We start from the raw sequence: 27,837 nt of genomic DNA, 5'->3' as shown, positions 1-27,837 counted from the left end.
TAAGGTGAAAAATGTTTTTATTGAGAAAAAATATATATTAAAAATACAAAACTGAAAGATCATAATTGGATAAGTCTCCACACCCTGAGTTAATACTTGGTGGAAGCACCTTTCAATTATATTATACATTACAAACAAGAAGCAGTAGAGAGTATCATTTTCAGTTTTATTGTCCTGTTATCTGTGAGTCACTGGGTGTAGAGGCTGGCTGCAAACACGATGTCTCTCTTGATCATCATGGAGGCCTGCTCCATCTTGACATAGAGCACCGGGTCACCGATGATGCGCGCAGCATTCCGCACGTCACGGCACGTCTCATCCAATCGCTGGATACAGCGCACTACTATCCCCTCCTGCACATCCGTGAGCTGAGCAATCTCCGAGAAGGGCTTAGAGACAGAACGAGAGAGGGAGTGAGTGAGTGAGAAAGGTGGAGAGAGACAAAGAGAGAGTGTGAGAGACAATGACAGAGGAGGAAGACTGTGAACCACAATCACCTTCTGCACATCCGCCAGAGAAAGAACGTAGAAATACACTGTGTGAGAGAGAGGGACACAGAAACACACAGAGGAGATACACAGTCCCACAATCCCTCTTTACCCAAGTCCTCCTGTATCTCACAAGTAACTACTCTCCCCTCCTCTCACTCACCAGCCCCCGGGCCCAGCAGTGCACCACCTCCAGCAGCCCGAATTTGAACTGCGCCACAAAGCCCTCCACAGACTTGTTCATCCCACAATCCCTCTGTAGGGTTGCAATGCGCTCCGCCACACTCACGATGTGTTGCACACCCTGAGAGAGAGAGAGAGCAAGGAGAGCGATGAAACACACAGGCAGCACTATCAACACTGCACACCCTGAGAGAGAAAGAGAAAGAGAGAGAGAGAGAGAGCGCGTAAGGAGAGCGATGAAACACAGGCAGACAGACTGGTACCTGCTGCAGGGAGGTGTTGATGAGATATAGAGAGAGACACACTGGTACCTGCTGCAGGAAGGTGTTGAGATATAGAGTGAGACACACTGGTACCTGCTGCAGGAAGGTGTTGAGATATAGAGAGAGACACACTGGTACCTGCTGCAGGAAGGTGTTGAGAAATAGAGTGAGACACACTGGTACCTGCTGCAGGAAGGTGTTGAGATATAGAGAGAGACACATTGGTACCTGCTGCAGGAAGGTGTTGAGATATAGAGAGAGACACACTGGTACCTGCTGTAGGGAGGTGTTGATCTCGGGGCTGACCTGTGTTTTCTGCTGGAAGACAAGGCAGGAGAGCAGGGCCGCAATCTCCTCGGGGGGCAGGTCACTGAGCACGTTCTCAAACACCAGCTCTGTGACCATCATCTCATGATTACTGATCTCACAGGCCACTCGGCCCTACAGCTGCACCGTGCAGGAGTCATCGACGTACTTCAGTGTCTTCAGAACCTGGGAGCAATCAATACTCAATCAATAATCCATCAATATCCTGTGTGTATGTCTGTGTGTCATGTGTACGTCTCAGAGTCTGTGTGTCTCTGTTTGAGTCTCTCAGCGTCTCTTTGTGTGTCTCAGCCTGTCTGTGTGTGTCTCAGCCTCTCAGCGCACTCACGTTGATTCTCTGCTCGTACTGAGGCAGCAGGCTCAGGCTCTGGTCTGATATTAAATACTGCAGATGCTCCAGTTCGTCCTGAATCAGCATTCTCTGCTTCAGCCGGGCGTACTGCAACAAAAAAACACACACAGTATTACAGACACACATCACATGAACCAGACTTTCATTTAACATTCAGTTACTGAAGAGCAGGGAAAACACAAGGTAACTTGATCTGCAGAGGCAGATCACTAGATGGCACTGACTCTCAATTCTATAAACTCTTACTACATATATCGATGAGAGGCAACTCCAACTTAAGAGCTGCTCCTCAATGCATAGTGAAAGCCTCTTCACACAGAATGATCAGAAACACAGTATATATAAGTAACTGCTGCAAGAACCTTTCTTATAAATCTCTCAAGGTGCTTTGACTAGGAGTTTCCACTTTAACCTTAAGAAGAGACTTTTGAGGTCCTGAAAGCTAGTGATTTTATTTCATAGTTAATCTAATAAACAGCATCACATCCTCAGATCTGTTTGTTAAACCATGTTTCATATTCGTACCTGCTGTGTGAACTTGGGGCTGTGTGCGCATGTGAAGGTCAGCAGAGTGTCCTGCAGGTGCCTGACCCTCATTGACCCCTCAACCACGTCCAGGTCCTTCAGCTGCAGGTCATTCACAGGGTCGAGGGGCGTGATCCCGTCAGGGTTCGACTCGGCCAATCGCAGCAGCTCCTGCGTTGCCTTGGTAACAGCCTGGCCTGGTGGGTCCAGCCTGTACAGAGTCTTTCTCAGTGTCAGTGTGTCAAAGCACCTAATATATATTTTTTCTTACTGCATGTGGCAAAGTGGTGAGTGGATACAGGTGAGTGCAGTGCAGGTACAAACACACAGACAATTACGAACAGGTGAAAGGGTGTTTATTGATAAATTACAATGTTCAGAGCCTTAAATGCAAATACCTGTAAACAATAATGCTGGAAGTGATTACAGAGGCGTGTATCACTTCGGTTTTTGTAAACTCCCACGGGTTTGACCCGCAACCAAAAAGTCCAGTTTTGTCACCCACACAAAACACAAAGACACAGACACAGTTCCTACGGTGTGTGATTTAAGTGCTTGTGGTGAAAAGACAGTACGTTGTGAAACAGGGAAGTGCTGGTGTCCGGATTTGTTGCTGGCCTGCAGCTGCAGCTCCGGATAGTGTTAGTAGTCTGAACGACACAAACAGAACAATGTTACAAGACAGACTAACAAATACAACACTCACGGTTCTCACAATTGCAGGGTTTCCTTTTGGTTCTTTCTCTAACCATTCACCAAGGAACAGATCACGTACGCTACCCCCCTATTTATATCCTCGCTCATGACCCCTAAGTTAACGAGCGCATACGCTCCTCCAATCTGCAGCAGCAGTTGTGATGCATAGTTCACTCCCTAGTCTCTATAAGTCGCTTTGGATAAAATACTAATTTAATTAATTAATGAATTAAGTGTTTACTGGCTATCTCTAATCAAGTTGAGAGTTGTATGGCAAAGAGTGAGCGAGAATGAAATACACTCTCAACTAGATTAGAGGAAGCTGGCCCAGTGTGCTGCTCTCACCTTCACCAGCCCACGAGTGAACAGCATCTCCACCACCTCTTTGAGAATGGGCAGGATCCCGCTGTGATGCACCCCCACACCCCTCTTCAGCAGATCACTCATCTGGAGAACCTGGCACATGTATAATGTTTCAGAACAGGCTGCAAGCTTAAAAAAAGGCACTAGTCAGATGCACAGCGCCATGTAGAAACTTTTTCTCAACCTTCTCACGCCTGCCGGGATACATTCCACGTTTTAGAACCACTGTTCTAGATAAATGTAAGCATGTCATTGTGATAGATTGTCTCCATACACTCTCACACAGCTCTCTCTCACACACTCAGACAGTCTCCATACACAGCTCTCTCTGACACTCCCTCCCTCCCTCGCACTCCTTCCCTCTCTCTCTCCCTCTCTCTCACCTGTGGTAGCTGTCGGTCAGAGCCCTTCAGTCGTGTGATGCACTTCTGAAAGAACACGTGGGTCTCACTCTTCTCGGCGCTGCTGGTGAGGTCGAGCGTGGCCAGGTCGCGGGCGTTCTCATCGCAGCGGGAACGAGAGAACGTGAAGCAAACCGCGGGCAGCTGGTCCTTCTTAGAGACAGAGTGGAGCAGGGAGAGCCAGACTGAGCGATCCTGAGACAGAGAGAGGGGGAGGGAGAGAGAGAGGACAAGGGGGAGGGGGAGAGGGGGAAAGAGAGAGAAAGAGTGTGAGAGAAGGGGAGTGAGATGGAGCGAGAACTTGGAGACTAGAGTGTCCCCTCTTCCTCTACCACTTGTGTTTCCTTCCTCACCTGCTTGGTAGTACAGGTCCTGCTCCCTCTCCCTCATTCTCCCCCTTCTACCCTCCCTCTCGCCTCCTCCTCCTCCCTCTCTCCCTACCCCCTTCCTGCTCCCTTCCACTCCCCCACCTGGCTGCTAGTAGAGCTGTGTGCTCCAGGTCTGGCACCGAATGACTGGGCATGTTTGCTGGTTCGCTCCTTCTTGGCTTCGACTGCAGCGTAGTACCTGAGAGGAAACAAACAGACACATCAGCCAGTGCACAGGCCTCTAACACACACCCACACCCACACACACCCACACACGTAGAAACACACTGACTGACACACAAAGAAACACACACTGATACACACGCAAAAGGAAACACACACAGACAAACATACTGATACACGCTGAAATACACACTGACAAGGCTCTGAATACACACTTAACCATCAGTAACGTGAAAGAAGATCACTGTGACTTGCAGCTACTGTATGCCTGTGGAAAAATGGACGTGTGCGAAACAGACAGATGCCTTCACACTCTCAATAACAAGTAACAAGCTCAGGTGTCTTATTAAATGCGTAGTAAAACCATGAATGGATCAAACTACTTTGGAATGGGAGTTTTATTTCCATCCCTGACATCCGTACCAAGTTACATCACAGTTGGACAAGTTTATGTAAAATTGTGACAGACAGACAGACAGGCAGAGACAGGCAGGTAGAGACAGACAGGCTGGCAAGCAGACAGACAGGAAGACAGTTCTCTCCGCTCACCCCCTGGTGAGGAAGTTGTTGCTGGCGTCGAGCAGCAGGAAGAGCTCCTTCTGAGTCTTGTTGCTGTTTCCTGTGTAGAGGAAGTGCTCCAGAGGGACCGGCCTCTTCACAGTGCTGATCACAAAGATCTGCTTCTGTTTGATACGCCTGGAGAGAGAGAGAGGGAGGAGGGGGGGGGGGGACAAGCTGATTCAGCATACATATATATATATATATCAGCTGTGCTGATATATAGATGGATAGTTGCATTGGTGAGAAAACAAAAGAGAGACACAGCATGATCAGCACCTCCTCCCACACCACCCCTGAGAAAACAAGAGAGAGACACAGCATGATCAACACCTCCCACACCACCCCTCTGAGAAAACAAGAGAGAGACACAGCATGATCAGCACCTCCTCCCACACCACCCCTCTGAGAAAACAAGAGAGACACAGCATGATCAGCACCTCCTCCCACACCACCCCTCTGAGAAAACAAGAGAGACACAGCATGATCAGCACCTCCAACACCACCCCTCTGAGAAAACAAGAGAGACACAGCATGATCAGCACCTCCAACACCACCCCTCTGAGAAAACAAGAGAGACACAGCATGATCAGCACCTCCTCCCACACCACCCCTCTGAGAAAACAAGAGAGAGACACAGCATGATCAGCACCTCCTCCCACACCACCCCTCTGAGAAAACAAGAGAGAGACACAGCATGATCAGCACCTCCAACACCACCCCTCTGAGAAAACAAGAGAGACACAGCATGATCAGCACCTCCTCCCACACCACCCCTGAGAAAACAAGAGAGACACAGCATGATCACCACCTCCTCCCACACCACCCCTCTGAGAAAACAAGAGAGAGACACAGCATGATCAGCACCTCCTCCAACACCACCCCTGAGAAAACAAGAGAGACACAGCATGATCAGCACCTCCAACACCACCCCTGAGAAAACAAGAGAGAGACACAGCATGATCAGCACCTCCTCCCACACCACCCCTCTGAGAAAACAAGAGAGAGACACAGCATGAACAGCACCTCCTCCCACACCACCCCTGAGAAAACAAGAGAGAGGCACAGCATGATCAGCACCTCCTCCCACACCACCCCTCTGAGAAAACAAGAGAGAGACACAGCATGATCAGCACCTCCCACACCACCCCTCTGAGAAAACAAGAGAGAGACACAGCATGATCAGCACCTCCTCCCACACCACCCCTGAGAAAACAAGAGAGAGACACAGCATGATCAGCACCTCCTCCCACACCACCCCTCTGAGAAAACAATATAAAACAGAGAGCGAGAGAGAGTGACAGAGAGAGAGAGAGAGACACAGGCAGGCAGACAGACAGACAGTACCTCTGCATCATTGATGTAGTGCACCTCATCAAATATCACCCACTCCAAATCTCTGATAACATCAGAGCCATTGTACAGCATTGACCTGGAGAGAGAGAGACATGGAGGGGTTAAACACTATAGCACAGAGTCCTGTATTGCAGGTATTAAACACTATATTGTATTGCAGGGATTAAGTCAAGTCAAGACTAAAAATGCACTTTTATAAAATGGCTTTCTTATCTTAGTGGGTTTTAATGTAACTTTAAAATTGTTGCTTCTACATTATGTGTATACTGTTATTTAAATGGCCTGATTGTGGCAGTTGAATGTGTGACATGATATACAAATGTATTGTGGTTTGCTCTTTTTCTGCTATGTACTGTACAGTGCTTTGCGATACTTTTGTATAAAAAGCGCTATATAAGTGCAATAAAAAATAAATAAAATAAAATAAACACTATATTGTATAGCACTTATTAAACACTACAGTGCTCTCGGTTATAATGTGCCTCAGATATAACGCTCCTACAGCATGTCCCCCACTTCCCTATACTAGTGATTCATGCAATATTTCTACAGTAAATACAGTACCGGTGTTCAAACTGTAAACAACTTCTCAGTCTAACTTCCATTTCTGTCTCTCCCTTTTGTATCTGAACTGAAGAAAAGCTGCGCTGGCACTTTATAACACAGACATCTTATTCAACATTTGTTTTATAACTAAATAAATATGAGGCCTATTACATGGTTCTCACATTTCTTCTGGACTTTTTTGCAGCGAGAGGAGCTGCGGCTTTCTCCGTGAGACGAGACGCTTCAGCCCCACTCCAGCAGCTGAACCTGGGGCGAGCCCATTCCCTCTTCCCCTCTCCTGACCCGCTCTCCTTCTCACACTTGGTTTGCTTGTCTGTTGCTTCGAACTGAACTCCTGACCGCCGTTTAGCCAGGCTATTTATAGTTTAAAAACTGCAAATTAAAATGATCCACGAGTGGGAATCTTACCTTTTATTATTATTATTTTTTTTTTGTAAAAAATATAGCGTTGATTACATGATGCTTTATGCATGGTTAATTCACCTTAAGCTACATTTTTGCTTCACACTATGTGCATTATAGAGAGGGAGTTATTTTATTTTGTATTTTAGTCAGATGTGTGTTATGTGTCCCGTGGTGACCCCCACCCCCTCCCCCGTTTACAACGCTCTTCAGTTATAACGCTCATATTGTGTGTCCCCAGAGACCCGCATTATAGCGAGGGAGCACTGTATATTGTAGTGCAGGTATTAAACACCACATTGTATTGCAGGTATGTACCTCAGTATCTCAGTGGTCATAATAAGACAGGAGGCTTCTGGGCTCAGTTGCACATCTCCAGTTAGCAGACCCACATCCTGGAACGTGGTCTTGAAGTCTCTGAACTTCTGATTTGACAGGACCTTGATGGGTGAGGTGTAGATTGTCCTATCAGAAAGCAGAAACAACTCATTGCATCATCCGGCCACACCCCTCTTTACACCAGCAGATTTGAACTTTATTTAGGAACCATGTTGGGTAGCTACTGTAATTCTATAGCGGGTTTTATAGTAAATCTATATGAAAATGTATAAACTCTACAGCAGCCAAGCAAACGCTCAGCTGTCTCACCTGGTCATGTGTTTCTGCGACAGCGTAATGGCATACTCTGCAACCATGGTCATCCCAGCGGACGTGTGTGCAGCGACGAACACGGAGTCGTGATTCTCCGAGTGCAGCTCGAAGAGCTACTGAGGAGGGGGGAGTTACAGAGGAGAGGGGAGAGAGGAGTAAATAAAAAAAAACATTTAAATGAAGTGGATTCAACTGAAAAATAAAGGGGCGAGAGAGACACACAGAGACATATAAAGATGCATAGGAAGACAGATAGAATAACACATACACAGACACAGAGACACAAATACCCCGTTTATACAAGCCAGCTGTCCTAAAAGTGTCCGACTCCAGAGGGGTCTGCTTTTTGCTGTGCTGTGAACGCAGTGGTCCCCGAGATGGCTCACGTTTACCACGTGCACTCGTGGTCAACACCCTCATGGTGAGCATCAAACAGGCACAGACAACAGCAACAGAAAGTTGGGATTGTTAACCGGACAACAACCAAAAAATATCAGAACGGACACAATTGAAAGTCACAGATGTTTCTTTGAGCTATTAAACATGAGTTTCGTTGTTTTTGAATAGCAAAAATAAGTGTTGGGTAAAAAATAAACAGGAGCTATTGTTTACATTTCCACACAAGTTGTGAGAATGATGTGTACATGAAGCATGTACACTAACACCTGTTTCTTTAAATGCCCAATACGCAAGTTTCCAATGCTCCGCTCCATTTCTGATGGTAAAATAAAATCTTTATTGGCACGGAACAACCACCTTGAAGTAGAACCATACAAGAGACACAAATAAGAAGCTTGTTGTTGATTTAAACACTTCCGTTTTGGGGAGGGGAAATGTCTTAATTACAAATTAATTGAACCCCACTTTTAATTTGTATTTCACATTTCTTCTGGACAGGTTCAGGAACACAGCAATTTCATCATCACTTCGTAAATCTCCATCAAGCATAGGCGCCGGAGACGGGTGGGCCAACGGGCCACTGCCCACACACTTTTTAAACAGGGGGGGCCTGCCCACCCACTTTTAACAGCAAGGGCGAGAAGAAAAAAAAAAAATTATATATATATTTTAATACTTTGAATCTCATCGTTCTTCCAAAACACAGTGACACAGATAAGTCAAATAAATCCACAAATTAAGACGACACCGGAACTGTGTTGATAGACAATAACCCTAACGTTTTGCTCGCTGTGCCCCCAGCTTCTACAGCGGTAGCTTTTAACAGATCATATGGGAATGAATGAGTGCAGAGAAGCCCAGTGTGTGTGGTAGCGAATGTTGCTGCATTCGTCATCTGGTAACACTGCAGAACTGTTGAAACATTTGTTACCATTTCATGTAATTTGTGTGTGAAGCAGTAAATAACTGTAGAACTTTATATAAAAAAATAAATAAATACTTCATACCAATATATATATATACATATATATATACACACACACCCCTTACTCCTCTTACAACACACACATTCACAGTGAAACACACACACACAGACAGACACCCTCACAGTTAAATAGACAGACACACACAGATAGACACACACACCCCGACAGACAGACACAAACAAGTACCTTGAATGCTGGCTCTGGTATTCTCTTGTAGAAGCACAGACACACACACACACACACACACACACAGAGTCATTACCTTGAATGCTGGCTGTGGTATTCTCATGTAGAAGCACAGACACACACACACACACACACAGACACAGACACACAAACACACACAGTACCCTGAATGCTGGCTCTGGTATTCTCATGTAGAAGCACACACACACACACACACACACACGTGTATATATACACACACACACCCCTTACTTCTCTTACAACACACACATTCACAGTGAAACACACACACAGACAGACACCCTCACAATTAAATAGACAGACACACACACAGATAGAGACACACACACCCCGACAGACAGACACAAACAAGTACCTTGAATGCTGGCTCTGGTATTCTCTTGTAGAAGCACAGACACACACGCACACACACACAAACACACACACAAACACACACACACAGAGTCAGTACCCTGAATGCTGGCTGTGGTATTCTCATGTAGAAGCACACACACACAGAATCAGTACCCTGAATGCTGGCTGTGGTATTCTCTTGTAGAAGCACACACACACAGAATCAGTACCCTGAATGCTGGCTCTGGTATTCTCTTGTAGAAGCACACACACACAGACATACACACACACACAGACACAAAGAGTCAGTACCCTGAATGCTGGCTCTGGTATTCTCATGTAGAAGCACACACACACAGACACACAGAGTCAGTACCTTGAATGCTGGCTCTGGTATTCTCATGTAGAAGCACACACACACACAGACACACAGAGTCAGTACCTTGAATGCTGGCTCTGGTATTCTCATGTAGAAGCACAGACACACACACACACACACACACACACACACACACAGAGTCAGTACCTTGAATGCTGGCTCTGGTATTCTCATGTAGAAGCACACACACACACACACACACACACAGACACACACACACAGAGTCAGTACCCTGAATGCTGGCTGTGGTATTCTCATGTAGAAGCACACACACACACAGACACACAGAGTCAGTACCTTGAATGCTGGCTCTGGTATTCTCATGTAGAAGCACACACACACACAGACACACAGAGTCAGTACCCTGAATGCTGGCTCTGGTATTCTCATGTAGAAGCACACACACACACAGACACACAGAGTCAGTACCTTGAATGCTGGCTCTGGTATTCTCATGTAGAAGCACACACACACACACCCACACACACACACACACACAGACACAAAGAGTCAGTACCTTGAATGCTGGCTGTGGTATTCTCATGTAGAAGCACACACACACACACAGACACACAGAGTCAGTACCTTGAATGCTGGCTCTGGTATTCTCATGTAGAAGCACACACACACACACCCACACCCACACACACACACACACACACAGAGTCAGTACCCTGAATGCTGGCTCTGGTATTCTCATGTAGAAGCACAGACACACACACACACACACACACACACACACACACAGAGTCAGTACCCTGAATGCTGGCTCTGGTATTCTCATGTAGAAGCACACACACACCCACCCACACCCACACACACACACACAGACACACAGAGTCAGTACCTTGAATGCTGGCTCTGGTATTCTCTTGTGAAGCACAGACACACAGAGTCAGTACCTTGAATGCTGGCTCTGGTATTCTCTTGTAGAAGCACACACACACACAGACACACAGAGTCAGTACCTTGAATGCTGGCTCTGGTATTCTCATGTAGAAGCACACACACACACAGACACACAGAGTCAGTACCTTGAATGCTGGCTCTGGTATTCTCTTGTAGAAGCACACACACACACAGAGTCAGTACCTTGAATGCTGGCTCTGGTATTCTCATGTAGAAGCACACACACACACAGACACACAGAGTCAGTACCTTGAATGCTGGCTCTGGTATTCTCTTGTAGAAGTCTGTGCAGGGGGAGTTGATATCCACCGGCACTGCCCAGCGCTCTCTCTCCCTCTCACCCGCCCCAGGAGATGGGGGGACAAGGAAGGGCGGGACAGACTCCGGGGGGGCAACAGAGCTCTGGAGAGGGGAGAAAGGGGCAGTTCAGGATACAGAGAGCCTCCATACACCCCCCAATTCAGAAGCTCTCAATTCACAGTGATCTAGCGTCACACTTAATTGGAGATTATTGGGGGGGGCATACGTTGTGTCCGACATATCCGTATGCACAGCATAACGGTGTCTGTATTAGCGAGGGAGTGCTGTATAACAAACACTGAGCAATATCCAACTGAAAACAAATCATTCAATCAAATAAATAAACAAATAAAAAGACCACACGAACGACGAAATTTGTCACATTAGCTGCTATTCCACCGGGATTCATTATGAAATTGTGGCCATTTTGTTCATTTTCAGGATGAGAAAAATCATTACCAAAAACTTACTATGGTATTTTTGCACAGGTTCTTTGCAGTTTTTCCCATGGTTATACTAACATTTACCATAGTTGCCAGGTATATTAATATGCTTTACCATACCTTTCTGTGCTTTCACTGTGCTTTATTACACTTTGCTGTGATTTTACCGCAGAGAAACTTTAGAAGTGTTACTCGGGAGTCCCATCCAACCCTGTGAAACTCTATCAGATGCATGGGGATTTGCAGCCATTGTTTTAAAGTGTTACAAATAAAAACAGAGGCAGAGAGACAGAAAGATGTTTTTGTGTCACCTGTAGACCGAATTCTTCCAGACTATTTGATCTGGGCAGAGTCTTGCCTGCAGACAGTTCCTCCTTCCCTCCTCCTCTCCCCTTCCCTCCCTCCCTCCCTCCCTCTTCCTCCTCCTGTCCCAGGTCGATGATGTCATCAAGAGTGGACAGCAGAGAGAGGAGGTTGAGAGAGGAGGGAGGTGCACTGGGGTCTAACGGAGAAAGATAAACAAATACTTTAAATATGTAATTATTAACACACACACATATCCCATACAAACACCTACAGAGGGATCTCATAATCTCGTAGTAAACACCTACACGTACATTTGTATACCTGTGGATTATAGCCAAACACAATCTAAAATGCCTAGGATGTATGATGAAAGTTTGGTACTGCATCCACACACACCCAGATTCAGATACACTCAATAGCGGGTGAATTTCCTAATCAAGTTGCATACTGTTTGTAACACAGTACTTAATGTATAAAACAGAAAATTATTTGATTTCAAACCTTTGTGAAAAGTGTAAGGTACTGCACGCATGCAATACAAATGTGCATTATAAGTACCATATGGGAGATACTGAAATTGAAGAAGGAATCTATGAAAAAGACCTAGGAGTTTATGTTGACTCAGAAAGGTCTTCATCTAGACAGTGTGGAGAAGCTATAAAAAAGGCCAACAAAATGCTCGGATATATAGTGAAAAGGGTTACATTTAAATCAAGGGAAGTAATTGGGCGGGTTTAGTTCTGAGGTTGGGTCAGTAACATCAGGGTCCCACAAGTCTCTATCCTGGGCCCTGTTATATTTAGTATTTATATGTTTCCCCTCGGCCACATATTAAGATCAGACAGTCTGAATTATCATTTTTACACAGATGACACTCAGATCTATATTCATTCTAAACCTGATATTGATGCTGCTGCCTCTGTTCTTAGTACCTGTATCTCTGATAGAAAAAGTTGGATGTCGCAAATTTTTTTACACCTAAATTGTAATGAGACTGAGGTTATGCTGTTAGGTACTTCCCATCAGCTAAGTAAATCCAATGCTGTAAATCTGTCAGTTGTGAGCTCCCGAGTGGCGCATCCAGTAAAGGCGCTCCGCGTGGAGTGCAGGATGCGCTCTATAGTCTGGACATCGCGAGTTCGAGTCCAGGCTATTCCTTTGGCAACTGAGGACGGGTGCTTCCAGGGGCGGCGCTCAATTGGCCAAGCGCCGCCCGGAGGCAGGGAGGGTTCGGACGGCCAGGGTGTCCTGGGCTCACCGCGCACCAGCAACCCCTGTAGTCTGGCCGGGCACCTGCGGGCTTGCCTGTAATCCGAGTGGATTTTAAAATGAATGGCCTATTACTAAGAGGGTTTAAACTGCTTTATACTGCCCCCTACAGGATAGACTGTGTCAGGAGAGAAACACTGTTTTGTACAGTAGAATGTGTGCTACTGATTTTAGATGTCATTCATGCACTGGTTTCCTCTGCATGATATCTTTTTTGATGCAGTCATTTATACACTCTGCTATATGAACAAATACAAACATGGTCATTTCAAGCAGTGTTTGTTGAAATATTTTATTTTCTTACCTTTATCAAAGTTAATATCTTCTGTCCTTTCTTTTTAATTTGGTTCATCCATTCCCCCTAAAAGTAACATTGGAACCATTTAAAAAAAAAAAAACTTTTGAAGAAATGTTCTCTTCAATAACACTCTGCTCTGTCCTTCGGATGAGACGTAAAACTGAGGTCCTATTGTAAGTGACTCGGCAGCAGCAGTTGTGTTGCACAGTTCACCCCCTAGTCGCTTTGGATAAAAGTGTCTGCTAAATAAATAAATAAATAAATAAATATAATAATAATAATAATAATAATAATAATAATGTAGACCCTGACGAAGGCAGTAGCTGAAACTCTCGTCTGCCTGGCTAGTGTCATCATCAGTGTTTCTAGCGTAGGAAAATAGTCCCGGCTCTGTGTCAGTGGCGGAGGGATACGTACCTGGCCAGAAGGGGTAGTTGGTGGTGCTGCCTCTCACCCCCTGAGAGGGGGGTCCGGGGGGCCGCTGGAGGGACAGCGAGTTTTTGGAAGAAAGGCCGGTGTCTTCAAGCAGCTCCTACACACAACACAACACAAACGAACACAGTAACACAACTGCAAAGGGTTTCACAAAAGGAATGCAATTGTACCTATTTTGTCTCTGTCTCCCTCTCACTCCTAGTTTCCCTTCCTCTCTCTCTCCACAATTTAGGCTTTTATAAATGTATTTTAATTCTAATAAACCTGCTCACTTTAGCTAATGCCATCAAATAACAGGATTAGCCTGATAGTCCTTCTCTGTAGCGAGGCGCAACAAACACACACACACACACACACACACACACAAAAACACAGACAGACACACACACAGACACAGACACACAGACAGACACAGACACACAGACAGACACACAGACAGACACACAGACACACAAACCTCTTGAAAGTCCAGCAGCTCCCCAGTCGTCGGGTTCCTCACCACTTTCAGTGTGGAATGTACGGGGCTGGGCTCCACATGAAGCAGGGAGTCAAAACACTGCGAGCGTTTGAAAACCCTGCAGCACAAACAAGAGAAACACACATGGGCAACCCCACACTGGAACCCAGAGAAACACACATGGGCAACCCCACACTGGAACCCAGAGAAACACCCATGGGCAACCCCATACTAAAGCCATGAGAAAAAGGCTAGTCTAGTGCATTAACATTACCCCACCAGCACCACATACCAACCAGCCCTCCAGATTAGAACCCAGGTCTCCAGAGAAAGGTGAAAGGCTTGTATCTAATGCATTAACATTTACCACCACCTAACCCTCCCCCAGATTAGAACCCGGGTCTCCAGAGAAAGGTGAAAGGCTTGTATCTAATACCTTAACATTTACCACCACCTTGCTCCCCAGATTAGAACTCTGGTCTCTACAGAAAGGTGAAAGGCTTGTGTCTAATGCATTAACATTTAGCGCCATCTAGCCCTCCCCCAGATTAGAACCCAGGTCTCCAGAGAAAGGTGGGAACTTACTTATGGAATTTTTGAAAGGCATTCTCAAAGTTGTGGATGGGAAGCCATTCTGGATCGCTCAGGAAGCGCCTCTCCACCTCCGAGATCAGATCCAGGGCAAAGGGCGGCAAACCTTGGGGCAGCTGAATTAAAAATGATAAAAGTCACGGTTTCATCATTCTACGCCAAACCATTGCTGCAATTCTAGTTGCCTGTCAAAGATACATGTAACATGTAACACAGACTAGATCAGTCAGAGTGTCTTCAGAGATTATATATATATATATTGTGACAAAGCACAACTCACTCGGGTTCGTTGCCCCTTTAAAAATACGACCCAGAACAATGAAATGGATTTTTCAGCGCTGGTGCGCTATTTTTAATAATACAAATATCAAACACACAAAACCAAATAAACACCTAGCTCTTATCGAGCACTAACTACACACAGGAACCTAAACTATAAATCAGGACAGCTAAGCTGTTTACCTGGAACACAAAACAAAATCTTCACCCCGAAACAAACCACACAGGTTTACACTACCTTTCTTCACCCGACTGCTCGGAAGCAGAGCACCTATCCTGCTTCCTTCTCTCTCAGCAGCCTAGAACAGACTGGCTGCTCTCTTTAAATACCCTGCACCTGGCTCTGATTTACAATGATCACCAGGTGCAGGGGATAATTAAATAATAAAACAAAACAATTACATCAACCAATGTGCATTTGCACATGTTTTCTGCAGGGAGGATTTAACCCCCTCCCTGCTGTCTCACACATCCCCCCCCATGTCTTTTCAAGACACCGGCCATACCACGGCCACCTCCCTCCACCCTTAAAAGACCACCCAGCCTCAAGTCCAGCAATGTCCATTGCCGCCCTCTTCCACGGGCGGGCTTGAGGATGGGTCGGTCCTTCCGGCGCTGCCAGGAAGGGACCGCAAACCGGCGACACAGGACCCCACCGGGCTAACAGGGCCGACCGAAGCGTAGGCCGGGGCACTGGAGGATGCCGCAGTGGACACAGGTCTTCCCCTGGGAACTGGCGCAGTGATGTCCGATCACCCAGGGGGAGCGAAGCAGCTAACAGGGGGAGCAACAGCGACGTCTGGCAGCAGCCCAGCGACGTCTGGGTGCTCGGGGAGAGCGGAGCAGGTAACCAGGGGCAGAGCTGTGGCCAGTGCTGCAGACTCCTGGGCTCCAGGTCCAGCACAGGGAGGTCCAGGAAGACCGGCAGGGTGTCCAGGAGCAAGGGGTGAGGGACTGGACGCAGCGGCGCCGAACTGGACTGTAGGGGTGGTGGTCGGGGCTGTGGTGGAGGTATGCTTTTCACCTCCTCCCCTCTGGGCTCCGGAAGCGGCGGCTCCTCCCCTCTGGGCTCCGGAAGCGGCGGCTCCTCCCCTCTGGGCTCCGGAAGCGGCAGCTCCTCCCCTCTGGGCTCCGGCAGCGGCAGCTCCTCCCCTCTGGGCTCCGGCAGCGGCAGCTCCTCCCCTCTGGGCTCCGGCAGCGGCAGCTCCTCCCCTCTGGGCTCCGGCAGCTCCTCCCCTCTGGGCTCCGGCAGCGGCAGCTCCTCCCCTCTGGGCTCCGGAAGCGGCAGCTCCTCCCCTCTGGGCTCCGGAAGTGGCGGCTCCTCCCCTCTGGGCTCTGGAAGCGGCGGCTCCTCGCCTCTGGGCTCTGGGGCTTGAGTCAGTGGGGCACCCCCTGCCTGCTCCCACCTTTGGAGCAGCAGGTCCAGCTCAGTCGGCTCCGGATCCGGTAGCCCCAACTCCTGTCTCCACTTCTTTGTCTGCTCTTTCTGAGCAGCGGTGTTATGATTGATCATTGCGATCAATTCTTTAAAATCCATTTTCTGGGTCGTAGGGGTGCCCACACACTCTGCTCGCATTCTCCACCATATGTGACAAAGCACAACTCACTCGGGTTCGTTGCCCCTTTAAAAATACGACCCAGAACAATGAAATGGATTTTTCAGCGCTGGTGCGCTATTTTTAATAATACAAATATCAAACACACAAAACCAAATAAACACCTAGCTCTTATCGAGCACTAACTACACACACAGGAACCTAAACTATAAATCAGGACAGCTAAGCTGTTTACCTGGAACACAAAACAAAATCTTCACCCCGAAACAAACCACACAGGTTTACACTACCTTTCTTCACCCGACTGCTCGGAAGCAGAGCACCTATCCTGCTTCCTTCTCTCTCAGCAGCCTAGAACAGACTGGCTGCTCTCTTTAAATACCCTGCACCTGGCTCTGATTTACAATGATCACCAGGTGCAGGGGATAATTAAATAATAAAACAAAACAATTACATCAACCAATGTGCATTTGCACATGTTTTCTGCAGGGAGGATTTAACCCCCTCCCTGCTGTCTCACAATATATATATATATATATATATATATATATATATATATATATATATATATATATATATATATACATACATACACACTCCGACACTGTGTGCAAAGATGGTACATACTTACCCCAAAAGACTTAAAGCTGTTATTGCAGCGAAAGGTGGCTCTACCAAATATTAATGTGTGGGGGTTGAATACTTATGCAAGCAAGATATTTCAGTTTTTTATTTATTATTCTTAAAAATATTTCCCAATATAAAACCAATGTCACCTTACAATAATTGATTTTGAGTTTCAGTGTTTTAAAATAAAATATCAAACAGAACGAAATTTCAATGTACCATTTGTAATTCAGTAATATGAGAAAATTGGTCAGGGGTCTGAATACTTCTGCATAATTTGTCTGGTTAAATAACATGCATGCACACACTAGGAATGACTGGTTTGCAGTATCAATAAAAACAAAGAAATACTTTTTATAGAAATCCTTTATTACAGATAGACCAATAAAATAAATAAATACAGTATAGGAGTTATATTTTTAATTATAACACATAAATAAATTCATACAAATAAAACAGTCTGTATATGTTTCGTCACTCTTAGAATAACAAATACACAAGTAAGTGAAAGGCTGACAATCTTTCTTAACAGGTAGATATATAAATATATTAATTATAACTAATCATAATATATTATCCATAATGTAATTAATTTAATTACCATCAAAACAAACACAAACCTAACTTTAGTCACAAGTATTTTATAAAACAAGTATTATAAAAAGATATTAACACATTTATTTTTATTTATTTATTGATTGCATTTATATAGCGTTTTTTATTCAAAAGTATCGCAAAGCACTGTACAGTACATAGCAGGAAAAAAAGAACAAACCACAATCCGTTTGTATAGCAGGTCACACATATAACTGCTACACTCAGCCCATTTAAATACAGATTTAAACAGTATACACAATACAAAAGCACCAATTTTAAAGTTACATTAAAACCCACTAAGATAAGAGAACCATTTTATAAAAGTGTGTTTTTAGTCTTGACTTGAAAACTGTAATGGACCCAGCTTTCCTGATAAACGAAGGCTGAGCATTCCATCATTTAGGAGCTCTGCAAGAAAAAGCCCTACCTCCCGTGTTGTTTTGTTGACCCTATAACCAGCAGCCCCGCATCCTTTGATTTTAGAGTGTGGTTTGGAAGATATGGTGTCAGTAACTCCTGCAAATAATGAGGTTCTAATCCATTCAGGGCCTTGTAAATTAACAGCAAAATCACCATTTAAAAAAGTGCATTACAACAATCAATTCTAGATGAAACAAAGACATGTATTATTCTCTCGGCGTCAGATACGGAAATAATTAGAACATAAGAAAGTTTCCAAATGAGAGGAGGCCATTCGGCCCATCTTGCTCGTTTGGTTGTTAGTAGCTTATTGATCCCAGAATCTCATCAAGCAGCTTCTTGAAGGATCCCAGGGTGTCAGCTGCATTACAGGGGGATTGGTCTAAGTTTGGCTATATTTCTCAAATGGTAAAAATATACTTTAGTAACTGCCCTAGTATGAGTCTAAAATGATAGATCAGGCTCAAAGATTACCCTCAAACTCTTAATTTCTAGTTTCAATTTTGATGAGAGACTGCAAGGGTCGAGCTCATGTAATCCCACATTTCCTTTTAGTTGGTTCTGTGAGCTCACTAGCATAACCTCTGTTTTATCTGAATGCAACATTAGGAGATTCTGTGACATCCAATACTTGATGTCTGTAAGGCAAGTAGCAAATAACACCCAGGCAGAAGAATTTCCTTGCTTTAGAGACAGATATAGCTGGTTATCATCAGCATAGCTGTATACAACTGTAAGTTGCCCTGGGTAAAGGCGTCTGCTAATAAATAAATAAATAAATAAATAAATAAATAAATAAATAATAATAATAATAATAATAATGATTTCCATTACACGAGAGTAGATGTTAAAACAATAATAATAATGGCTAATCCTTGGGCCTGTGATTATTATAGCACAACCAACACCCTTATTGCTTTCCTGACCTGGCGCCTGACAAAATAAAGTTTACTATTCCCACTATACTAGGTGGAGTTTTCTGATCTTTTTGAGTACCCAAAATACATTTTTCAATTTAATATTAGGCTGTTTTTTCTCTGTGGGTATTTGATATTGTACACAAAATACAAGGAAAAAAGAAGCCCATATCTCTGGGTGAGGGCCTCAGGTTATTATTATTATTATTATTATTATTATTATTATTATTATTATTATTATTATTATTATTATTATTATTATTTGTTTATTTAGCAGACACCTTTATCCAAGGCTTACAGAGACTAGGTGTGTGAACTATGCATCAGATGCTGAGTCACTTACAATTACGTCTCACCTGAAAGACGGAGCACAAGGAGGTTAAGTGATTTGCTCTGGGTCACACACAGTGTGAGTTGGGATTTGAACAGGGAACCAACAGGTATGAAGTCTTTGTCTTTAACCACTGGGCCACCTTACCCAAGCGTCATCGAATACCTAGCTAATTCACCTTTTTAACTCTCGACCCTCGCTCTTATGTCATTAGACGAGTGCATGATAATTCATCCAATAATTACACTGTAGCCTATAATATTCTGTGCACAGAGGGAGCACATTTACTAATGAAACAGGAGGAGAGGGGAGGAGGTGTTTTGGGCAGGGGTGTGTTGGGGGCTATTGTTGGTTGTTCGGCAAGGGAGGGAGGGAGCAATTACTGAATGGCTGGATATTATGAGCATGGGCGGGGTTACCTGGGGGGTTTATTATTGGGCTTTGTAGTGGCCACTGGGGTATCAAATAACTTTTATTTGCTCCAAATTCCTGTTACCTTATTAATTTAATAAACATTGGCTTGTAAAATAAATCTGACATGCTCCGCCTCATTCGTACCTACAGGGGTTGTATCTTACATTAAAGGGTAATGAAACCCTAATCTCATCATGCCCAACAGATACCACGTTAAAAATGAGATCCAGTTTAACAATCCGACCTACATCTCACTCGTTTACATTGCAATCTGAATATCACACATTTAATACTGCCGCTTTTGCATCTCACTCTAAAAACAACATCAACAACACTAGCTTGTTAAAGTGAACAAACAACAATTTCTATGTGGTTACACAGTCAACATCTTAAAAGCACACGCACACATTTTTCTTATATTATGACTAAAATATGTACATCTAGTAATAATGATGAATTCTCTCTCTATTAGTGATGAGTGGAACAAGAAGCAGCGCATGGGAACCCAGGAGCAAGCTGATGCTCTCTAACCCCTATACTCTCATCATTCAGTCTACAACAACATCCAGTGTACCACAAACTACCAACACAAGCTTGAATGGTTGTCAACGCAAAGCACAATCAGCAGTTTACAGAAGCCATGACATTTTGGAGAAATGAGTACAGAGTTCTCAGCATACTGCATGGACTATTAAACTGATTATTATAAAGTACAAATACAGAATCTTACACGTGGTTTCAAACAGCAGCAGATAAACGGTTCCACATCTGAGACATAGAACCGTTTTTGCTCCACTTTGTTTTCCTGAGAGTATAAAACATAGCTGAAATTTGATTCTAGTGCTTAATCACAAAAAACAAGATCTGGTCAATAACATGATATTCTCTGTCGTCACCGAATTTGTAGGCAAATGTAGTGTTCCGATCCAGTACAGTATTAAAGTACTAATCAGTGGCCCTTTGCAGGTGTTGGCTGAAAAGTGTAGTTTGTATAGACAGTAAAAATCAGCGAACATCTCTTCGGCTGAATACCCATTCTTGAATTTGCAGTAGATCTACTCATATTAACCCATTTCATGCAGGGAATGGGCAATTAAAAGTCGGACAATTTTTGTAAGTATGTTACTCACTGTATTATGTGTCTTTTTTTCATCTCCTGTGCAGCTTCTGGACATCGTTATTAATCAAGCTGTTTGTTGCACACAATGGAAAATGAAAGGTCGGTTCGGTGGGTATTTTCAATAGTGTTATGATGTCCTCACTTAGTTGTATTGTTTGTATCATTTTTATACTCTGTGCAGCTTCGGAACCCGGTGTTCCGGGCGGTTTTATCTATACAGCTGTTTATTGCACGGAATGGGCAGTTAAAGGTCGGTTCGGTGGGTATTTTCAATAGTGTTATGTTGTTCCCACTTATTTGTATTATGTGTATAATTGTCGTCGTCTTTGCACCTTCGGAACACAGTGTTCCGGGAGCTTTCTGGTGAGAAAAAGAGGGTTCTGGCCCGGAACATGTTAATGACAGCGCGTTATTAATCGGTTCTGATTGCTAAAATATTCTCCTTACCTGTGTGCAACTTTCTATGGTGTTTTTAAAAAGCAATTGAATTAATTAAAGTACCGTTCCGGGACGTTCCGGCTCGTTCCGGCTTTTTTTACCCCATACCAAGAAAATATTCTAGGAAGGTTGGTGTTTCGTATGCGTTTCACTTAAAAACCGGACATCAGTGTATCAGGGCTTGTTAATTCTTGCCCCCCGGACACAGATGTCAATTCCCGGACTGTCCGGTCAAACCCAAACAGGTGGCAAAACTAACTCAGGGAGACGGTGTTGAATTCTCAAATGCTCTGCAACCCCCGTAAACAACAACACCCTTTCATTAACGGCGTGACTCGTCCCATTCCCCTTACAATACATGGAATGTATAAAAGACAGATGAGACAAACTGAACAGACAGCAAGTCCTGCAACAAAGCAACTGTCCGGGTCGTTACAATATCTTTTTAAATTTGAAAATAAAAATATATGAAAGCATGATGACCTTTATGTACAAAATGCTTCACTAATATACAATTGAACAAGAACTGTTGAATTTTTTTCCGTTTCATACAGTATTAAATGGCAGTGTTTATATGATTAGTGAAAAATAAATAAATACATATCAAGATAAATAAATAAATAAATAAATAAATAAATGTCAATGTATTCGTTTATTTATTTATTTATTTCAATATTTATTTATTTGTTTATTTATTTATTTATGTTTTACTTTTACCAATAAAATGATATAAATGGTATAAAAATGAAAAGGTTTTCATGGATGAACACAAGGTTGATGTTTAGTCAGTAAAGTGGGATCAGAAAAAAAAATGGACTCAGAGCTGGGCCCTAGTGCGGCTTCAAGCTATAACATTAAAAACCAAGTCACTGCTCTTCTCAAGTAGCTGTACCCCTGTCGTATGGGTTATGTCACAGAGTTGCGTTCCTGTAAGTCATTGTGGTCTGTCTGACTCTCTTTGCCTGGGTGGTAGATGCTCCTGTTGCTCAAACCCCTATATTGCCCGTCACTTTGTCTTGTGACTGTTTCTTATGAAAACTGTATATAAAAAGTGATCCATTGATAGAGAGAAGTCAGAGAAACCAGAGATTGAGACTAAAACTTTATTGAAATAATTAATCAAAAATACATTCAGAAATACAGAATATGAAAAGTGAGAAATGCCTAGTTTCTTTATCCAGGGTACTATCTATTCATATTCATACAAAGTAACCAGAACACGTTTTTAAGCATTTTGTATGTTTTTCATTATAAACACAATATTGTATAACTCTCTTTCAATACATTATCATGTCAAGTGTTTGTCCAACAGGTTTGATTTATAAAGCAAGATCTTCAGTTAATTTGGCTAATGTAGAGTTTTATAGATCATTCTTGATCAGTTTCCTGTCATGTAACATTGGGTTAATAAACAGCAGTGGATCTAAACACTGCTGTCCTTTCACTCTACATGCTGGTGTTTCTTTTTAAATACAGGCTGATTATAAAGCCCACAGGGGGCGCCACCACTCTTAAACTGTGCTGCAGGATTGCTTCCATTGCGATAGACAACTCCAGTCCTGGAGGGCCATTCATCCAGGTAGTGATTAAGGACATGGTTGGAACAAAGACCTGGACTGGAAGAGTCAGTGTTACTGATCCCTGCATATGGCAACTAGTCTAGCTTACCCAGACTCCCTTGCAGCTCCTGCTCAGAACTTCGCCAGAGGCTCAGATCAAGAGCTGTCAAACTCCTTTCATGTTAGGATCATGTGCAAGTAAGAATATTCTTCATCTGCTGTATGCCTGACCCTTGTCTGTCATTCATAATCAATATGATTGCTGCTATGAAATGGGGAAAGTGGCCTACTTAGACTGTAATCACGCTGGATATATTTTTCAAAGGTTGAAATAAACGGTTGTAGTCACTTTAATATAAAATTAAACACACACACTCAAAAGCTTTAATAAAACAACAGAGTTGCTCTAGAAACTAACGTAATATATATTGGAAATGTTATCAAATGAAAACACTCACCATTACTTAAATATAAAAACTGTTGCACACCAGTAGATAATGTAAAATTAATATAAAACTAAAACACCTGAAATACACCTAATTTAAATGATAGCTCAACTGAAGCAAAAGTCTTAGCCATGTTGCATTTTTCTACTCTGATGCATTATGAGCATCAACAATTTACTCAAAGCCTCCACTAGTGTTTTCTACTATTATAACAACCTTGACTTGCATAAAGAAGAAAAAACATTGAGTGAAATAGCTTGCATCACTCGATTGCACAAGTAACTAATATATATATATATATATATATATATATATATATATATATATATGAATTATCATATAAAAATACACAGAAAATTGAAACAACAAACACACCCTCAATAAACCTGATTTTATTGACAGTTTCGTTGTAGTTACTAATATAAAATTAAACACACACTCAAAAGCCCTGATTAAACCTTATTCCCACCCTGAATCAATTTTCCCTGATACTATCCACCAAAGAAATAAAATATTAAGAAATCAAATCACTTTTTTAACAAAATTTAAGAAGTTTGGCATGTTTATAATAGAGATCAATGGCAAAATGCCCCGAACCCCGCTGCCGGCAATGGTATCTCACGGCTCGGAGGACGTCTCCTCCTCTTCTTCATCCTTGTGGAAAATCTCTCCGTTTTTTTTTCTCCAGCGCATCTTAACGCCTTCCATTGGAAAATTCTTGGAGAGGTACTCCCGAATCTGAAACAGCATCCACAAGAAACACATCAAAGAACGCAGCATCAGTGTATCTACCTATATATCTATCGATCTATCTACTGTAGCCAAAGCAGAGTCAAACGATTCGGGCAATGCCTTCAACGGTCTTATGAAAATGAGATCAGCTAATTAGTTTGACACAAAGTCCTGTGCACAGGAAATTCTCAGTTTGTATTTCTGAATGTCACCTACCTGCTCTAAAATGGCTTCGCTCACTTTGGGGTCTTCAAGATTCATTCCTTTTGGTGCAGTAAGTTTGACCCTTCCGATAGCCATGTGATCTGTGCAGACAAACAGAAGAGTTCACACACACAATATAAAACAACAGGACCTTGTCTAAGTCAGGTCTTAAAACATACATAGGGGCAGCAGTGTGGAGTAGTGGTTAGGGCTCTGGACTCTTGACCGGAGGGTTGTGGGTTCATTCCCCAGTGGGGAATACTGCTGTACCCTTGAGCAAGGTACATTACCTAGATTGCTCCAGTACAAACCCAACTGTATAAATGGGTAATTGTATGTAAAAATAATGTGATATCTGTATAATGTGAAATAATGTATAATTTGATATCTTGTAGCAATTGTAAGTCGCCCTGGATAAGGGCGTCTGCTAAGAAATAAATAATAATAATACAGACAGTTTTCTCTTCTGTCAGGACTTATCATTGTGCAATACAGTGATAAGATTAAGAGTCATGCAATAATAAGCACATGCTACTGTTGCCTATGTGGAGCCAAATAATTTCAGTGTAGCAGCATTTTTTTAGTGTTTTATATGGTGATCAGAAATGCTTATTTTGCTTGGTTATCATTGAACTACAGATAAACCCTGATTACTGTCACCAGTTCTGCTCAGTCCTTTTCTTGATGGGAATTTTGGGTCAACACAGCTGCATTGTTGAGGGACGAGTGTTGCTGAATAGTTGCACACAACTCTCATACAGCTCTACACACACCATGAGAGAGCGGAGTGGAGGAGGGGTCTAAGTGTTCAGGATCACAAAATAAAGAAAACTGTCAAGAGTAATTCATAACAAAGCCAGATTCCTGCAATGGGTTGTTATTCAAACTGTTTCCAGTCCATACCTTTAGAGGCTGGTGTAGAAGGCAGGTCAGAGGGGTTTGGATCTGTGATGAAATCAATAAAATAAAATAAAATAAAATAAATGAATAAAAAAAGTAACATAAATTAATGAAATCAATAAATAAGTTAAAAAAAAAAAGTGCGGAAGGTGGGTGTGAAGGGTTCGGATTTGTAAGAGAAATAAAATAATAATAATAAATAAAATAATTGAGGACTTTATAACAAAACCACATTGCTGCTGTGGGTTATAAATCACACTGAACTGATTCCAGTCCATACCTCTAGTGACTGGTGTTGAAGGAGGCCTTGAAGGTTTGGGATCTGTAAGAAGATGTGATTCAATTAAACTGTGTGTGTGCTGCTGCCCCACAAGGGCAATGCTGACAATGAGATGCAGCATTTCAGTCTGAATGAGAAACTCACCATCAAATTAAACAGTTAAAACAAACTGCACTTACCTTGAGAGAGCGGAGTGGAGGGGAGGCTTGAGGATTCTGCTTCTGTAAAAAGAAAATGAGAAAAAAGAAAGTTTCTAACAAAGGCAGATTCCTGCTGTGGGTTATGAATCACACTGAATTATTACACTCCATACCTTGAGAGACCAGAGTGGAGGGGAGGCTTGAGGATTCTGCTTCTGTAAAAAGAAAATGAGAAAAAAGAAAGTTTCTAACAAAGGCAGATTCCTGCTGTGGGTTATGAATCACACTGAACTCCATACCTTGAGAGACTGGAGAGGAGGGGAGGCTTATGAGTTCTTGATCTGTAAAAAAAACCAAAAAAAACACAAAAACAACAAGATGTAGTATTTCCTGTTTCAAGTGTATTGTTCAAATGAATTTTAACACTAGAATGACCAAGGTGGTCATTTTGACTGTTTTTGGAATTTCAATTTAAATTGCGGTGCATCTTTTTAAGATACAGAGCTGTGCTTTCCTGACTTTTTCTAAATATATGTACTAATTCCCCTAACAAAGAAAGAATCATGTAGCTGCAAATATTAATGAGATAAAATAATACTGTCATACCTGTTCCAACCAGGAGTGGTCAAATTGACCGATACATATAAAACATACTATAAAAATAAAATGTTGTGGTATTATTTGTGTTTATCAGTCAGGACTTGCAGCCGTGTATTGAGATTATATCAGTCTGCATTCTTCAAGTGAGCGGTCTGTTGACATTTGTATTGTTTCAATGAGCCTCCTGATAGCCCATCAATCAGCCCTGACCGCTCACGATGCCAGGCTGTCTCTCTGCAGTCTGGTTATTATAAGTCACTCGTTTTTCTAAGAAATTCATTGTTACCCCAATACACATTGAAAATGGATCGCTGAAGATGCAGGACAGCAAAGCAGTGTTTGGAATTACTGTAAATTTTACCAAACAATTCTGATGCAGCAGAGACGGACAATGATGAATCTGACTCTGAAGCAGACTGGGTTTGCAACAGTGACATCAAGATGATCCCTGGTCAATGCCCTTGGAGAAATTAGAAGCTTTAATTGCATTAGTATATGCCCATATATTGAAAAGCACAGGATCTGTGTGATTTGTGCCAGCACTTAGACTTTGTAACCGATTGTAAATGAAGCCCATTCTGTTCAAATGTTTATTTATTAATGTAATTTTGATTATAGTATGTCTGTATATAAACCCAAAGCTTCAGCTGTGTATATGCACTTTGTTATGTAGGCAATATAAACCCATTTATTTTAAAAAATGTTGACGCTTATTTACATTGTTTCAGTGGTACAGTTTTGTATGTACATGATATACCTGTATACACACACATTTATTTTCAAATATTTATTTATTAAATTTACCATTTGAGGTTCCACTTTATGTAATATGTCTGTATATAAACACATTTATGTTCAAATATCTGTTTATTTACAATGTTTCAGTTGTGTAGATGTTTTATATGACGTTCCCGAATAAAACTGCGACTTATATTAAATTGTTTCTCCTTTCATTATAATATTTATGTTGTTTTTAATACGCCGGTCAAATTCACCGGTCATGGTTGTTCTAGGTGTGCCTGTAAACACTGTCGTTCTAGTGTTAATGAAACTGTGTCTGTGCTGCTGTCTCATAATGACATGTTGTCTCAGTCATCCTAAACCCACAGGGTTCAGTCCCGAAACAATAGACATGGTATTTAAACACACACAATAAACACAAACACAATCACAAGTCCAAAGTGAGTGCTGTAGTGCTCGTGGTGAAAATACAGTTTATCGTGAACAAGGTGCAGTGTTGTCCGGGATTTGTGCTGGTCTGTAGCGACAGCTCTCGATCCTG

The 27,837-nt window shown here is 42.8% G+C and overlaps 1 long non-coding RNA gene and 1 pseudogene across 1 annotated transcript; both read right to left on the bottom strand.

The window, feature by feature from the left end:
- On the bottom strand, window positions 1-23,233 carry LOC117962851 (superkiller complex protein 2-like; annotated as a pseudogene).
- An 824-nt stretch (window positions 23,234-24,057) lies between these two features.
- LOC117433896 (uncharacterized) lies at window positions 24,058-25,862 on the bottom strand. The gene is made up of 4 exons (XR_004548968.3): window positions 25,816-25,862; window positions 25,539-25,580; window positions 24,648-24,736; window positions 24,058-24,437 (listed from the first exon to the last, which is right to left on the bottom strand). It is a non-coding gene; the product is annotated as an uncharacterized LOC117433896 (long non-coding RNA).
- Between the last annotated feature and the right edge of the window lie 1,975 nt (window positions 25,863-27,837).

Source organism: Acipenser ruthenus, chromosome 41 (assembly GCF_902713425.1).
Source record: "Acipenser ruthenus chromosome 41, fAciRut3.2 maternal haplotype, whole genome shotgun sequence".
Lineage (NCBI taxonomy): Eukaryota > Metazoa > Chordata > Actinopteri > Acipenseriformes > Acipenseridae > Acipenser > Acipenser ruthenus.
This window is presented reverse-complemented; position numbering and strand designations above follow the sequence as displayed.